The following is a 19,018-nucleotide window of genomic DNA, read 5'->3' as shown; positions in this document are numbered from 1 at the left end:
TTTTGGTCTCATATGTTCGATTGGGAAGAACATTATCCTCAGGAAGCATATCTTTCAAAAGGGCTAATAACTCTATGAAACTTTTATCCGACCATCCATTGCCCGCCTTTAAGTTGTACAACTTTAATACCGCAGACAATCTTGTGAATTTAGTGCAACCATCATACAAAGGTTTCTCTGCATCACTTACCAACCTCTCAAACATTTCGGGACAATCCTTAAGATCTCCTTCAAGTGCTTCTGCAATCTCTTCAACTCGATCACAAACGTATGTATTTGCGCCACTATAGTTTGAGACATAGGTCGTACTATCCCCCGGTTCAACATTCTCGTTACTTTTCTCACCATGCAAATTCCAACATGTATAACTTCGATCAATTCCATGCCTCATTAGATGCGATGTCAACTGAACTGCGTCAACCCGTTTCCCATAACAACAACCCAAGCAAGGACATATCGTTCTACTGGGGTCTTCGGCGTGCGCAACGGCAAACTTAACGAATTCTGATACCCCATTCTCGTACTCTCTCGACAATCGATTGGAAGACATCCATGTATTATCCATTACTAATTAGAATAAACAAAAAACAATTTCAGAAGAGAAACCAAAAATGGGATGAGACAAAACAATTTCGCTTTATTGAGTTAGTCTCTGTGCAGGGCATTCATGTCTCCAACAACAACCCAAAACCAAAACAATTTTGGTTTATTGAGTTAGTTTCTCAACATTTTCAGATATCTCTGACTTCAATAGCATGAGAATGTATGAACCATGCTGTAGCGGTGTATTCGTCGCTATATGATTTATTGATTAAACCATAAGCAAAGTATACAAAGAATCGAGTCGCCACCGCACTTTTATTTATCCTAAGGACTGGTTAAAAAGCGAACAAAAACCTAAGAAGTTTTACACGTAGAAAACCAATAAAAGATCAGAGAATCTGGGTAAGGGGTAAATTACGCAATGGGAAGGTGTTAGGCACCCATCACGTCCTAGGTACTCCTAGGGAGCCCTTTTCACACTTGTTGTATAAAAATGTTTATTTGTTTTTGACATATTGTGCAAACATGAATGGGATGATGAGAAAAGAATGTACAATTTTTATTGTTTTTGTGTTTAAACGGATGAACCCGTTGCCTACGTACCTTCCATCAAAGGTAAGGATCAAAACGCCGTAGTTCGGCTAAAAGATTTCCAAAAATTAGTGAGTTCATTTTAAAACACAAGCATTAAGGTTTTTCATTACCAATGGGAGAAAACTCAACCTGAATCAACAATCCACCATGCGAGGACGGCTTCGACGTACTAGAGGGGTTAACCCTGTTTTCAGTACGGAAGTCTTACAATCGACTCACTAAGGATAAGGTAAGATTTACATCAACCGCTATGGTAATTGAAACCTATGGCTAATGTATGAAAACATATTAACAATGGACAAAGCCACAAAACAATTGAATGTGTGAGGTTAATTGATTATGAGTATTCACAAAATATGGTCAAGGTATGATTAAGATTGATTCAAAGAAGTGTTATGAAAGTGAAGTTTGAAAAGTCAAGGACTTATGGTCCAGGTTTCTAACTTGGAAAGAGATGAGAATGTTTGCACAACAAGTCAAAAGTTTTTGAGAGCAAAGTGTGAAAAGGTTTAGAACAAAGAGAGTATGGATGATGGAATGTAAAACTTCTTAGAAAGGTTCACCTCTTGAAATCATATAGAAGATGATTCAAGTGTGTCCTTAGGAATAGGCAACAATGCAAGTAAGCAAATAAAAGCAAGGTGATACCGGATGCCATCAATGGACTTATACCAATCTCACAAACAAAAGCGGATACCGGATACCAATAAATGGGTTTACACCAATCTCCTAAAACAAAACAATGATACCGGAAGCCAATAAATGGTCTTACTCCAATCTCACAAAAGCAAAAGCGGATATCGGATACCAATAAATGGATTTACACCAATCTCCTAAAGTAAAACAAAACTTGGATGTCGGATGCCAATCTATCTGGACTTATACCAACCTCCAAAGGATGATCATAGGAATACAAATGCCAACAACATGGACTTATAATTGCATCCTCACATACAACAAACAAGCAAAAGCAATGGACATAAGTAGCCAAATGAAATGGTCTTACACTTTATCCCTTCCAAATCACAGGAACAATGGCCAATGAGTGGACTTATGGTTGTCCTCAATGGGTAAACCAAACATGGATCACAGAGATATGCAATGATGATCATGCAATAATGAACAATTTATGATGATAAGTGCACAAAGGCATGCAAGCAAACATGTACAAATGCAACAAGCAATCAATCAAACAAAGTCATTTAGCACCCACTATAACCAAACAATTAGGCTCAATCAAAGGGTTAGACTAAGAAGTCAACTGGAATAGGGTGAATGGTGCTCTTAACCTTGACATTGAGAGCCAAGGTGAAGCAGATGAAAGGATAAGAGGGGTGTGTCTCATCACTCTTATCCCTGGTCAGGGAGAGCATTGAATATCAGAAGGTGTGGGAGTTCAGAAAGCTGGAACTCTCACCACAAGTTAAAGACTCGATAGATCTTGGGCTTTTACTCACTATGCATCAACACATGTGGTGTGAGCAAGGTGAGTGACACACAGAATAGTAGGAGATAGGCTACATATCTCTTTTGTCTACCAATTGCCTCATATGAGGTCTTTACCTGCTTGGGGACAAATTTAAACAATCACAAACATTGCCTCTTAAGGAGGACTTCAGACAGTTGCCTGGCTAAGTAACAAGCCAGGTCTTCCAGACTACATGGAGACAAGAGATTCTACCTCAATGCTTAAGCAAAGCAAAGCAATAGCAAGTTCTCAAAGGAACTAAAGCGACTATGGTACCTGAAATCAATCAAATATAATCAGTATACCAATCACAAAGTCAAAACAGACAAGATATGAACCAACAGTCAACACAATCAACCACATATGCAAAGCACAAACTCAAACCAAATGAGTTAGCATCCTACAAAACAAACCAAGTTAGTTCATCACAATCAAGTAAACCAACTCAATCAACTTGAATTAATCTCCTTAAAGCAATTGCTTCTTAAACTTGAAAATCAAACTCAAATGTGAGAAGTAAACCCTTAGGCCAAAGCCTAGGGTCAAAGGGGGAGAGAAATTTAAAACAGAACATGAAACTTGATCAAAATCAATATTTATCAAATAAGAACAAATTCCAGCTGGTCCCACATCAAAACTATTCACCAATTGCATTTCATAAGCAAATCATGTCAAGCTAGGCAAGTTGAGAACTCAATGATGTAAAGAGAATGAACACAAGTATATCAATACCAAAATGGCTCAATAAATTCCAGGAAAAATCATGCTTAACCAGAACACATTCAATGAGCAACACATCAAATTTCATAGCATTTGGATAAAGGGAAGCAAGTCAATTAAAATCAACAAGTCAGAGCATATTCATACAAGCTCATACAAGACCACAAATCATGTACCAAGTTCATGCAATCATAAAACAGGAATCGAACATGAGAAATGAATGAGATCAAAGCCATGGAAATCTTTAAGATGTCTACAATACACATGCCAAATTTCAAAGTCATCCAACAAACCACAAGGATTTCACAAATCATGTGATATCATGACTCTCAAAATATTCACAATTGACCAAACAGAGGGAAAATTCTCAAACAAATAGAAAACGCATTCAAAAATCCCAGGAAAAATCACAAACAAACTAGACATCCCTAAGTATTAGCATGCAAAAATCCAGAGGAATTGGCATAGCATAAGCATGGAAATTAAAATCAAGAACATGAACAAGACATGGTGTGACATACATTGTCACACCTTCAAAGATCCTATCATATCTCACAATCTAGAAATGCAAAATTAGCAAACCATATACCAAAATGACCAGGAGTGAGTCTAGATCATGCATATAAAATTTCAGCTTCATATGATCATCCATCATTATTTCACAAGCAAATTGGTAAAACATAGGCACAAAGCATACATGATCAAAACTATTGGACCAAATTAAAAATCAACCGTGCACAACTTGTGTTATCATGCCTATAAAAAACTATATGAAAAATGGAGATGAATGCAAAAAATTCCCAACCAATTTGGATGCTCCATGAATTATTTATGATTTTTTGAAGTTTAATCATGAAATGAAATAAAATTTGGAAATAAAATGAAATTAAATGGCGCGAATGGCAAACTTGTAATTTAGCACAACATTTGAATATTGCCGCCTACACAAAACGCTGTGTTTCATTAAAAGAAACGCAGCCCCCAATCAGAAGCGGACAAGTGGCCCAACGCATGAGGAAAAACAGAAACGCGCATGCAGAAACACGGGGAGAAGATCAAAACAGGCCTGGGAATGTAAACCCTAGCTGTTCTTGAGTGTTCATCATGATTCATCATCTCAAAATCGAAACTCCACAGAAATCCAAGAGAAGCATACCAATGGAATCATCACACATCACACATCACATATCCAGTTTTCAATTAACCTAATTCTACTCATGTTAAACGGATCGAGCCATGGAAGATTCATGTATCCAAGTTCAAAACAGCATAACTACATCAAAACTTAACGAAATTACACGATTTAACTTTCAGAATGACCTATGTTCCACGATCTACAAGAGGCACACAAGCATTTCACCAATTGGAAAGATCGAATTCTAACCTTGCTGGAGAGACAGTGTGGAATTCGTGCGAATCAAGGCCAGGAAATTGAAAACAGATGATCTATGAAGCTCCAGAAGATGAATGAGTGAGGTGCTTTAGCTCAACAATGCTCCAACTTCAAGAAATCTCCAACTGCCATGAACATGAGCTTACTTCAACAGCTGCGATTTAGGCCTGGATTATGCACGATCTGGCTTCAATTCAACACAACAATGCTTGCAGATGAATGTTAGAACAAGAAGCAGTCAAGAAATTCGATCAAAAATGAGAAAAAGTTTTGAGAAGATTTGAGAGAATTTGAGAGAAATTTGAGATTGGATCTGAGATTGTGATTGTGGATCCCAATTTTCTATTATGATTAACACTTTATAGTCCCTCTTAATCCACTGTTAAACATGATTAGCAATAATAGCTTGGATTAGTGAAAATGCACCTCTTATGTAAAATGCCAAAATGCCCTTATGTAAGTGTGATCAATGGAATAGTAGAAAACCAGTTGAAGCAAGTCACAAAACCTGTTTTGAAGTGATTGGAAATGGTTTGGCATGAAAATTATGCACCTTTTCAAAAATTCAAAATTTCCACCAAAATTTAAAATGAAGTCACTTGAAAAATGGACTTTTCATGTGATGATTTTTGATGAAATGTGATGATGGATTATGATAAAACATGTCAAATGGAGTTTGCTCAAAAAAGAATCACACAATTTGGCCAAATGGTTCAAGAGTTATGCCTCCTTGAAGTTCAAGATTTCTTGAAAATGATTTGATCATAACTTGTCAACCACAAATGAGAAATGAGTGTTCTTGGACTTTTTGGAAAGGCAAGAGCAAGATCTTCAACTTTCATGTTGGACAAATTTTGACTTGAAGCTTGCTTGATGATGTAATTTTGAGGAGAAGGCCTTTCCATTTTTGGCAGTTGAAAATCACAGGTCCTTGCTATTTTGGGAAACTTTTTGTCTGACCTCCAATTCCTCAATGATGATGTTTGACATGTTATATGAGGCTTGTATGGACATGAATGAGACCTTTCCAACCATCTCACACCCTCAAATCCCTGATTAAATGCACAGTTGACCACAGTTGACTTTGCTAGGGTTTTGGTTGACTGAGCCATGCTTTGATGAATCCCAAGCCTCTACCACTTGAGATCTTGATTCAAAATGATGTCACAACTCATATGAACCTCTTATGAATGATCATGGTGCCCAACTTCTTAAAGAATGGCCACCATCTATGGCTTAATGACTTGCTTGACTGATTGACTGTTGATTGCTTCAGCTGCAAGTAACATGGTTAAATGACAATATTTTTGTACTTTTGGTTAGTAAACAAATGGAAAGCAATGATATACAAATGCTAAACATGCTTGGTGATCAAGAACCACACCAAAAATGATAACCCACCCACTAAGAGGCAAGCAAGGTGCACAATGATCCTTGAGGCAACGATATGATATGATATGATGCCATGAGGGATCTTAGGGCAAAAATTGGGGTCTTACAGATGCCCCTATTTAAGGTCATTCTAGCCGGAGAAGTGAAGTTTAGAAATCTTCATATCGACGCGGTAGAATGGGCTTAAATAACAGTAATGAGACAAATTTTGGTCCCTAAGAGACCTCATGATGCAAATGTATGCATGCAAAAGACACAAACTCTGTGGGGATCTAGTTCACACAGAAGAAAAGACGATCCATCGGAGTAATACACTCACCAGGAACAGAGACATTAACAAGACTCTCATGGAGACTCTTATTGGGGATAAGAGAAAAGACATGCGTGAGCATGACACGACTCTGATTTAAGGGAAACAGAAAACAGATTGGAAACTTTACTGGGGACGTAAAGGACTCACACTGGGGAACAGACGAATTTCCAAAGGAAGACACATCTATTGGAAAGACTCAAGCTGACTCACAAAATGCATGTACTGGGGATAACACCAATACAGCAACACAAATAGCAATACAACTCCGCTGGGGAAATCTAGAAAAAGACTCTCCAGGGGAAGCCAAGGATGAGATGTTACCGGTATAAGGGCAACAAACTCAGGAAGAATGAATATCTAAGACCGGTATGAGGGTGAGAGATATCAATCAACCAAACATCTGAGAAAGACCTGAAAAAGGTACATAAACTCAGGAAAATCTGACTCCGCAAGGGATCAAGGTCATAATAGGGAGCAGAAAGGAAGGAACACCAGGGATACCGAGGTATATAATAGGTGACCGACCGAAACGTGAATTGGTATATATGCCAAGACACTCATCATCCGAAAGGAGGGCTTGAAAAAGCAAATCGACTTACAGGATGGACATCCGAATCCACAACGGGAAAACGAATCTTACTCAACTGGGGACACAAACCCAAAGAGTGCATGAGATATAATATCCATTACCGTCAGAACGTGGATAGAATACTCGCATGAGATATATTATCTATTACCGTCAGAACATAGATAATATTCTCGCATGGTAGGAAACACCAGAGATACTGAGGTATATAATAGGTGATTTACCGAAAACGTGGATTGGTATATATGCCAAAACACTCATCATCCGAAACACAAACTGGTTAGAGGATGGATATTCGATTCTACAAAGAATACGAAACTTGCTCTATTGGGGAAGATCAACAAAGGATTCCAACCAAAGAGTGAAAGAGACATATTATTCATTACCGGCAGACCGTGAATAATATAATCGAAAGGAAAAGACACCAGAGATACCGAAGTATATAATAGGTGACTAACCAAAAAGAGAGACAATCGATACCAAGCATCCGAGTAAACGAAAGACAACTCAAAGGGGATAAATTGCAAGCATCCGGCAATTATCCAAAACACAACAAAACATTCGATTCCGCAAAAAGGGAAATAACGAATCTTACTCAACTAGGGAAACACAAAAGGCTTCAACTGAAGAGCGCATGAGACATATTATCCATTACCGTCAGAACGTGGATAACATACTCGCATGGAAGATTATCCACAACCGGCTACTGGGTTAACAAAGAATAAATCGACCGAAAAGAAAGGCATCGGGATACCAAAACTAGGTATATAATGATGACCAATCAAAGGGAGCAACAATCATTACCAAGCAAATGGGTAAATGAAAGGCGATCTGCTGAGGATGAATTGCATGAACATCAATTATCCACAAAGACTAGCTAGGGGTATATTGATAGTCAATCAATATTCCGGGGAACAAATCACTAGCAAATGGTGAAAGGACCCACTGGTGACTTCAATGGATAAAATTGCAAGCATACGGCAATTATCCAGAAGACAACTTGCTGGGGATACAATTGCTAGCAACCGGCAATTATCCACAAGCAAAGGGAGGAATATCAACATCAAATATTGAATGAAGATAACCACAAAGAGTAACCATCATCGGTTGGGATGAACAACAAGGTTAACTCTGCAAAGGAGAGAAATTAGGGTTTACAACTACCGAATACGGGGTAGAATACCAAAAATCTGGCTGAGGAAACAAGAGGTTTACCACTACCGACTACTGGGTAGACAACCAAAGACTCAGCTGGGATAAAATTGCAAGCATCCGGCAATTATCCAACTGTACCACAAGGTACAAAACTCCGATGGGGGAGAACAACCAAAACATGGGATTTACAACTACCGAATACGGGGTAGAAGACCACAGACTCCACTGGGGAGAGGGTGAATGAAGGCCAAATACTGAGCACTTATTCAACTTATACCACAGGGAGACACCAACTCTGTTGGGGATAAAACCACAACAGCACAAAAATCCACCATCAGCCAGAACGAACCACAACGGTTACCTCTGCTAGGGGAAAAGAGATAGGACTTACAAACTACCGAATACGGGGTAGTAGCCATACTCTGGTGGGAATACACACAAATTAGGGTTTACATCTACCGAATGCTGGGTAGAAAACCAACAACTCCGCATGGGGATGGAACGAATCACAAATCCGCACGGGAAACAACAAATAGGGTTTATAACAAACCACAAACTCTGCTGGAGAGCCGGCAAACAGGATTTACGACTACCGACTACTGGGTAGAAGACCAACAACTCTTGCTGAGGAATAAAAGGTGTATAACCACAAATTCCATCAAGACGAAGGAACATAGGACTTACACCTACCGGTATAAGGGTAGGGGCCCAAAAAAGTTCCGCTGGGGATAAAAGAATTATTGTCGGTTACTGGGCAGTTCATTCATTTATTCCACAGGGAAGTACAAGAACAGGTTGACAAATGCCAATTCGGGATTAATCCGAAAAGACAGACTGAATCAAGACTCGTCCTATGAGGATATAACTCAAAAAGAACAATTCATCCCAATATATGTGTTGGGAGGAAACAGAAGAAACCGTCATCCACGAGGATAATCTCAGTGGGGAACTGCAGAAGGAAAAGGCAGACACTTTCTGCTTATGGGGCTGACTCTATATGGAGAGATTTAAACACCCGACATCTGCTTAGGGAGATCTATAAAGAGATCTATATCACCCATAGCAGGAGAACAACAATCAAGAGATATATGGCAAAAAATGCAACATGAATATCTGAATGTTTTATGAATATGCATGAATATGCGTAATTTATGTTTGATGAGTGCTGACAAAACAGACATATCTAACACAACAGGTTCGGGAATCACACGCCCGGTACTATACTTCCAGGGGAAAACCAACTGGAATGCCAATCTGCGGAGATCCACATGCTAAAAAGCAAAGATCTGCGGGAGGCAAAACAAGAGATATCACATAATCTCTGAGTAACGGATCAACAATCAACCCAACTGGAGCAGAAAGTCACAACAGGCAACAACGACCACAAAGACAAATCTGTTGGGGAGGCGGGAGAAGTCCCAAAATATCTGCAGGGGAACAAGAGCTCACTGCTACGAAAGCGACTCCACATAACTCCACCGGGGAACAACCCACGGCAGGAGAACCATCCGAGTAGAATCTAACTGCACAATCAACTCTACTGGGGAAAGCTGTCAACTATCCTTCTAGGGAACAAACCATTGAAGGAGAAAGCACCACACAAGTAGATTCTGCGACACGCCACTCTACTCGGGGAGAACATACATCCGACGGATCACGCAAGTAGAATAAGCTACTCTACTGGGATCACAAGCAAATCAGGAAATCACTCCAACCTTTGGGATGCTAGAGCCACCAACCGGCCCTACTGGGGATTGAAAGAGTTTTCAACAGGCAGAAACTGCCACAACAACCATTCTGCAGACTAAGCTGGGAAAAATGGAAAGCAACCATGCTGAGGAGAGACACAACAACTCCCCTAGCGACTGCACTGGGGAGAGACTACTGTTGGAGAAGAAAACGAAGTCTTCAACAACATCTCTGCTTGCGACTATACTGGGGAACAACCCCACCAACAACTCTGCCTGGGGAACAACCCCAACAACGAAGCAGGAGAAAGAGGATACAACCAAGCCAGGAATATGAACACATGTCTTACTTGTTGGAAATCATGCCACCCTCGGGAGAGCACTGAGACATTCTTAAGTATCCTTTCATCATTGTGAATGTTCACTTTGTTAAAAACAACAATTTTGAAAAATTCTTTGTTTAAAACAATGATATTTTATCAATTAAAACATGCAAAACATTTGTTGAATTGAAACAAATAAGAATGCAAATAATTGGATAAAAAAAGCTCAAATTGATTTGATGGAATGGTAGCCTGCAAATGGCAAGACTCCATAGATCTGTACAAATTTGAAATCAGTGATATATATTGGAAGAGGGCTACATTGAACATAATGATCCTTTCTCTACCAATTTGAATCTCGATGTATGCGAAACTTCAGTTGACGACGAATCGAGAATCTTTGACAAACAGACAGCTGTAGAACAGAAAGTCTTGTCAGGATGCAGTTACTTGCCGAATCCCTAATTTTTGCCTAGATTGCCCCAGGGTGAGGTACTCAATCTAGCGGGATGCAAATATACCTTTTTTTCAAGTCTCTAATTTTTGCCTGGATTGCCCTTTCGGGTTCTCCACCGAGACGCTCATTTTTGCTTAAGCCGCCCTTTCGGGTTTTCAACTTAGCGAGCAATTCTGTTTTTCATTTGCATATACTTTTTTTTAGGCAAAGTATTTCTTGACTGCATCTGAATTCACAGGACGAGTGAAATCCTCCCCATCCATTGTTGTAAGTATCAAAGCACCGCCTGAAAAGGCTCTCTTAACAACATATGGACCCTCATAGTTTGGAGTCCACTTGCCCCTGGAATCGGGCACGAAAGACAAGACTTTCTTGAGCACAAGGTCACCTTCTCGGAACACACGAGGCTTGACCTTCTTATCGAATGCTTTCTTCATTCTCTGCTGATATAACTGACCATGGCACATGGCAGTTAATCGCTTCTCTTCAATCAAATTCAGTTGGTCATAACGACTTTGAATCCATTCAGCATCAGTCAACTTGGCTTCCATCAAGACTCTCATTGATGGGATCTCCACCTCTACTGGGAGAACAACCTCCATGCCGTAAACAAGAGAGAAAGGGGTTGCCCCTGTTGAAGTGCGTACAGACGTACGATAACCATGCAAAGCAAATGGCAGCATCTCATGCCAATCTTTGTATGTGACTGTCATCTTCTGGATGATCTTCTTGATATTCTTATTAGCAGCTTCAACAGCCCCATTCATCTTGGGTCTGTAGGGAGAGGAATTATGGTGTGCAATCTTGAATTCAGCGCACAACTCATCCATCATCTTATTATTCAGATTAGATCCATTATCAGTAATGATCTTATCTGGCACACCATAAAGGCAAATCAGCTGGTTCTTGATAAACTTCACAACCACCTGTCTGGTCACGTTCGCATACGAAGCGGCCTCAACCTATTTGGTGAAGTAGTCAATTGCTACGAGAATAAACCTGTGTCCATTGGACGCCTTCGGTTCAATCATGCCGATCATGTCGATTCCCCACATAGAGAAAGGCCATGGTGATGAAATTGCATTCAGAAGTGTTGGAGGAATATGAATCTTATCCGCGTAAATCTGACACTTGTGGCATTTCTTCGCATATTTGCAGCAGTCAGACTCCATTGTCAACCAATAGTAGCCTGCTCTCAGCATCTTTCTTACCATGGCATGTCCATTGGAATGAGTACCAAATGAACCCTCATGGACCTCAGTCATCAACAGGTTTGCTTCGTGTCTATCCACGCATCTGAGCAAAACCATGTCAAAATTTCTCTTATACAACACTTCACCACTGAGGTAGAAACTGCCTGACAACCTTCTCAAAGTTTTCCTATCTTTCACAGATGCCCCAGGCGGGTAGACCTGGTTCTGGAGGAAATTCTTGATATCGAAATACCAAGGCTTGTCATCATTCACTTCTTCGACTGCAAATACGTGAGCTGGTCTGTCCAAGCGCATCACGACAATATTGGGAACTTCATTCCAATATTTCACAACAATCATTGAGGCAAGCGTAGCAAGAGCATCTGCCATCCGATTATCCTCTCGAGGAATGTGATGAAAATCAACTTCTGTAAAGAAAGTTGAAATTCTTCTTGCATAATCTCTGTATGGAATGAGACTTGGCTGATTCGTCTCCCATTCACCCTTGATCTGATTGACAACCAGGGCCGAATCACCATACACATCAAGATGTTTGATTCTCAAATCAATACATTCTTCAAGTCCCATAATGCAGGCCTCGTACTCAGCCATATTATTCGTGCATTTGAAAGTTAGCCTTGCTGTAAGCGGAATATGTGTGCCATGAGGAGTAATGATTACTGCCCCAATTCCATTTCCGTATTGATTTACAGCGCCATCAAACACCATCGTCCATCTGGAACCAGGTTCTGGACCTTCATCAAGTGTAGGCTCATCACAAACTTTCATTTTCAAATACAGAATCTCCTCGTCAGGGAAGTCATACTGAACTGCCTGATGATCTTCAATCGGCTGGTGCGCTAAATGGTCAGCCAAGATACTACCTTTGATAGCTTTCTGAGCTCGATACTCGATATCATACTCAGACAACAACATCTGCCAACGGGAAATCCTCCCAGTTAAAGTAGGCTTCTCGAAAATATACTTGATTGGATCCATTCGGGATATCAACCAAGTTGTATGATTTATCATGTACTGGCGCAAACGCTTAGCAGCCCAAGCCAAAGCACAGCACGTCTTCTCAAGCATAGAGTACCGAGACTCACAATCAGTAAACTTCTTACTGAGGTAGTATATAGCAGATTCTTTCTTCCCTGATTCATCTTGCTGACCGAGGACACAACCCATAGAGTCTTCAAGCACAGTCAAATACATGATCAGAGGTCTTCCTTCCACAGGCGGAGACAAGATCGGAGGTTCGGACAGATATTCCTTGATACTGTCGAAAGCTTTCTGGCAATCCTCGGTCCAATCGTGAGACTGATCTTTCCGAAGGAGCTTGAATATAGGCGCACATGTGGCAGTCATGTGGGATATAAATCTGGAAATGTAGTTCAAGCGGCCAAGAAAACCTCGGACTTGCTTTTCAGTTTTGGGTGCAGGCATCTCTTGTATTGCTTTGACCTTGGTAGGATCAACCTCAATACCTCTCTCGCTGACAACGAAACCCAATAACTTGCCGGAACAGACTCCAAATGTACATTTGTTCGGATTCAGGCGAAGTCTAAACTTCCTCAGACGCTGAAAAAGCTTCAACAAATGCTCAACATGTTCAACTTCCGTTCGGGACTTAGCAATCATATCATCAACATAGACCTCTATCTCCTTGTGCATCATATCATGAAACAAGGTAGTCATGGCTCGTTGATACGTGGCTCCGGCGTTCTTCAAACCGAAGGGCATCACTCGATAACAGAATGTTCCCCAAGGTGTGATGAATGTTGTCTTCTCCATATCTTCGGGTGCCATTTTGATTTGATTATATCCGGAAAATCCGTCCATAAAGGAAAAGACTTTGAATTTAGCTGTATTGTCTACCAACATATCAATGTGTGGTAGAGGAAAATCATCTTTCGGACTAGCTTTATTCAAATCTCTGTAATCAACGCACATACGGACTTTTCCATCCTTCTTAGGAACAGGCACAATATTGGCCACCCATTGAGGATATGTAGAAGTCACCAGAAACCCCGCATCAATTTGCTTCTGAACTTCCTCTTTGATCTTCACTGCCATATCAGGATGAGTTCTTCTGAGCTTCTGCTTCACAGGCACGCACTCAGGCTTTAAAGGCAGGAAATGTTGCACAATATCTGTATCTAGACCCGGCATGTCTTCATATGACCAAGCGAAGATATCTGAATATTCTCGTAGCAATTCAATCAAATCCTTCTTGACAGACTCTTCAAGAAGTGCCCCAATCTTCACCAGACGAATACAATCCTCAGACCCCAAGTTGACGGTTTCCAAATCTTCAAGGTGCGGATGAATGATCTTCTTCTCGTGCTCAAGGAGACGGGAAATCTCATCAGGAATTCCTTCAACATCATCTTCCTCTGCCCTTAATACAGGGAATTCAAAATTGGGAGATGGCGTTGGATCATTATGTTCAATGGGTTTTAGGATCAACCTGCATAATGATTTTGGTTAATGAAAAACTTTAGAATTTAAACAAACAAATCCTTATGCAGATGAAAAAATGTTTGCTCTTATTCTTGTTTTTATGGGTTTTTTGTGATCACTGATTTCATGCAAAAGCAAAAAGTGAAAACAAATGGAAAAACAAATGTTTAACAATGCATTAATTGAATGAAAACATCATTGTATTAAATGCTGCCAACAATGTCATCACTTCTCCCTTTGGCATGGGAGAAGGGTTTCAAACAAAGTGAACAATTACTCTGATCTATGGATGACTGTAGGAACATCTACAGCGACCCAATTGTGGCAGACACCACCAGGTATGACGAAATTGTTCAGATCCTCTGCATCCTCTTCTAAGATAGCAGCAGCCTCTTCCTCAGGTTGATCGTCATGGATGAATCCTCCACTCGTGAATAAACCCTACTCATTAAATGCCCCAGAACAGTAACCAATGCCAGCCCGGGATCTATTGTCTTCAAGCTCGATCACCTTCCCTAAACCAGCTACTGCACCACATTCAATGGCCAGTTTCGCATCTTTATAGGAAGAAAATGAAGGAGACTTCTTCTCAATTGGTTCATCAATAGATAAAGCTTGGAACGGCGTTCCAACTTCATCCTCAGCGTCAATATACGAGAAAGAAGATAGGTGGCTAACCAGGAGAGCCTTTTCTCCCCCTACCACGACCAGTTTCTTGTTCTTGACAAATTTCAGCTTCTGGTGTAGGGTGGATGTCACGGCGCCAGCCTCGTGAATCCATGGTCTGCCTAAGAGACAGCTATAAGATGGGTGGATATCCATCACTTGGAAGGTAACTTGGAAATCACTAGGTCCAATTTTGATTGGAAGATCAACTTCCCCAATCACCGTTTTACGCGACCCATCAAATGCCTTCACAACAACACCACTCTGCCTCATAGGAGGACCTTGATATGACAACTTCGAGAGTGTGGATTTTGGCAATACATTTAAGAACGATCCAGTGTCCACCAGCACGTTGGACATGGCATCAGATTTGCAATTCAGGGAGATGTGTAAAGCCATGTTGTGGTCTCTTCCCTCCTCAGGGAGATCAGCGTCACAAAAACTCAAAGTGTTGCAAGCGGTGATGTTTGCAACGATACTGTCAAACTGCTCGATCGTGACGTCGTGATCAACATACGCCAGATCCAAAATCTTCTGCAGAGCCTCCCTATGGGGTTCTGAATTCAACATCAGAGATAACACGGAGATCTTGGATGGCGTTTGTAGAAGCTGGTCTACAACATTGTACTCACTCTTCTTGATGAGCTTCAACATCTCATCAGATTCTTCATTCATAATGCCACTATGGCCAACTGAAGAAGCAGGAGTCTTTGGTACAGAGGAGGGTTGGGCAACAGGTGCCGGATTCTGAATATTCACAGCAGTCCCAACCGGACGCTCAACAGAATTAAAAACAGCAGGAGCCTTGGGAGGGGCAGAGAATACTCGACCACTACGGGTCAACCCACTCACATCAGCAATATTGGTCACAGACGTTGAAGGCAAAGGCACTTCTACCCCATCTTGCACAGCAACAGGATTATACCTGAACGGCACAGCTCTATTTGAAGAATAAGGCACAGGACCTGCAGGCTTGATCACCAAAGACGGAGAGACCTTCGGCTTGCTGCTATCATAACGAATAACAACAGGCTCGGGCAAATTGAACACAGGAGATATCACATTAACCTCCGGTTCATCCTTATCAACATTGCGATTCTGGAGGATCTCAATGGTTCCCTCATCCAGCAATTCTTGAAGTTCTCTTCGTACTTGGTTACAACCCAAACGGTTGACCGAGCAGATGCGGCACTTGTCGTGGTCATGCTCCATGTGGCTGTACTGACATAGCAACCGATGTAATTCGACCAGCGACTGTCTAATATGGCTGACATATTTGACCTTGTATTTGCCAGGGCACCCCTGGACCATATTCACAGATTTCCCATGCGCGGGCAATGGGTTCTTGGTAACATTCGGGCCTGAATCTTCAAAGCTCAAAATTCCACATCTCATAAGGTCTTGAACCTTAGTCTTCAGTGGGTAGCAGTTTTCAATGTTATGACCCGGAGCACCGGAATGATAAACACAGTGTTGGTCTGGTTTATACCACCATTGGGGATTTGCAGGCACGGCAGGAGGATCCCTGGGACTAACCAACTTCCTTTCCAACAAGGAAGGATAAAGCTCTGCATATGACATAGGAATTGGATCAAAGCTGATCTTCTTCCTATCATAATTCAAATTAGCTTGGTTGGTCGTACTTCCACGAGGCTGATAAGCCTGTTGCTGTGGACGCTGCTGTTGTTGATACTGAGGTTGAGGTTGCTGGTATTGAGCACTGTCTCTGAATACAGGTGCTATATGAGCCACCTGGTGCTGATTGCTGTTGCGCCGTGCTGGCTTCCTCTGAACAGAGGGTCTTCTATGCTTGGCATGGGATTGCACAGCATGTGCCTCCCCATCCTTCTTCTTAAACGCCCCATACCGTTTAGAAGAAGAGCTCTCATCCTTTGCCAAACGTCCTTCACGGACACCTTCTTCAAGTCGCATCCCCATGTTCACCATCTCGGTGAAATCAGAGGGAGCACTTGCTACCATCCGCTCGTAATAGAATGAGCTAAGAGTCTTTAAGAAGATCTTAGTCATCTCTTTCTCCTCCAGCGGTGGAGTAACCTGAGCAGCCAGCTCTCGCCACCTCTGGGCGTACTCCTTGAATGTTTCCTTGTCCTTCTGAGACATGGCCCTGAGCTGATCACGGTCAGGCGCCATATCAATGTTGTACTTATACTGCTTGACGAAGGCTTCGCCAAGATCGTTGAAGGATCGGATATTAGCACTGTCCATACTCATGTACCATCTGAGCGCAGCACCGGACAGACTGTCTTGAAAATAATGGATCAGAAGCTGATCATTATCCGTTTGGGTTGACATCTTCCTAGCGTACATGACCAGGTGAGCCAGTGGACAGGTGTTCCCCTTATATTTTTCAAAGTTAGGCACTTTGAATTTGATCGGTATCTTAACTCCAGGAACAAGGCATAGCTCGGCAGCAGACTTGCCAAACAAATCTTTACCTCTGAGGGTCTTCAATTCCTTCCTTAGCTCAAGGAATTGGTCGTTCATAGCGTCCATCTTCTCATTAACGTCCGGGCCCTCAGACGGCTCGGAATGATAGATGGTGTCGTCTACCCTCGGCATGGTATGCACGACAGGAGGAGCAGCAACAGGGACCGGGCTAGATGTCGGCATGTGAGCAAAGGTTGGAGCAGGAATATCCGGCATGAAACCCGGAGGCATGCCCCAAGGGAACCCGGCTGGCATGGCGTGAGACGCGAAATGAGCACTGACTGGCACTGTCGGAGTCACAATCTCTGAGACAACTGTCCTCTGGATAGGAGCTGCAGGCGGTTGAGCATGTTGATTCTGAGCAGCAAGAAGTTGCTCCATCAAAGCGCCAAGTCTGGCGACCTCTTCTTTCAATTCACGGTTCTCTTGTTCTAGCTGATCCATAACTCTTGCAGAATTGGCTCGAGTATAGTACCGGTGAGTCAGCTTGTCTTCAAAATAAATGAAGAGCACAAAGTTAGGGCAAGAAGACCAGAAACAAGGTACCTGCTTATGCAAAATGATGCATGAAATGCTAGTGCATGTGCTTTGTTTTATTTTCAAGGAACCCTTAGGGTATTATTTGCAGATTTAAATTTTTTAAGCATTTATTATCATATGGAAAATATCTCATTCAATATAATCGAGACAAAGAAGTACAACATTTTTGATCATATTACAAAGAGAAAAGGAAAATAGCATCCTATGGATCCCTAGAAGCTCGGGATGTTGGAAGACGAGAAGTACACAGCTTCTTGATCTCTCTCTCATAGGCAGCTTCCATATATGCTTTCTCCTTTGCGAGCCGATCATACTTCCTCTTCCAGAATTTGGAAGACTGAGGAAGTAGAGAAGTCCAAGTGTCGTTCGGATCGTCGATTACCCGGTGCTCGAGAAATTCAATCAGAGCGTCCTTCTCCTTCAGCTGTTGAAGCAACTCTTCTCTTTCACGGATCCAAGCACGTGAAAGGTCTTCTTCTCTCAACTCCTCTACACGTTGGGTAGGGAGGGTTGAAGGCCCAGCCATATCCAACGGTGTAGGTCTCGGATGATCATATGGCATAAGGTATACAGAAGCTCTTTGTCTGACCCAAGATGTATAAGGTTCCAAAGCAATGCAGTTCTTCGGACCTAGCTCATTTCTGCTCTTCTTGCAGATCTTGCGCCAAGCGCGGACAAATCTGGCTTTCAGGCCTTGGGGATCTTTACCCTCCTGAAAGAATACACCTTCTAACAGAATGTTATGAGGTTTATCCTTTAGGGGGAACCCAAGCTGACGACGTGCGAGGATGGGATTGTAGCTGATCCCACCACATGTACCAAGAAGAGGCACATTAGGGAATTCACCACAATAGTCAATGATCTGGACGATATCATACACGCGATCATACCAAGAGATATCATCATTAGTGAGAAACATGAGTCTCTGAGACCACCGTAGACATCCCTTATTCTCCTTGAAAGCAAGAGTCTGTGGCAAGTGCGAAATAAACCACTTGTACAGCAGAGGCAGACAGCATACAATAACTCCTCCACCTTTTGCATTTCTCAGATGCAAAGAGAAATAGGCATCACCC

The sequence above is a fragment of the Lathyrus oleraceus genome, chromosome 4 (genome assembly GCF_024323335.1).
Source record: "Lathyrus oleraceus cultivar Zhongwan6 chromosome 4, CAAS_Psat_ZW6_1.0, whole genome shotgun sequence".
NCBI classification, from domain to species: Eukaryota; Viridiplantae; Streptophyta; class Magnoliopsida; order Fabales; family Fabaceae; genus Lathyrus; species Lathyrus oleraceus.
The sequence above is the reverse complement of the archived record's forward strand: the minus strand, read 5'-3'. Positions refer to the sequence as shown.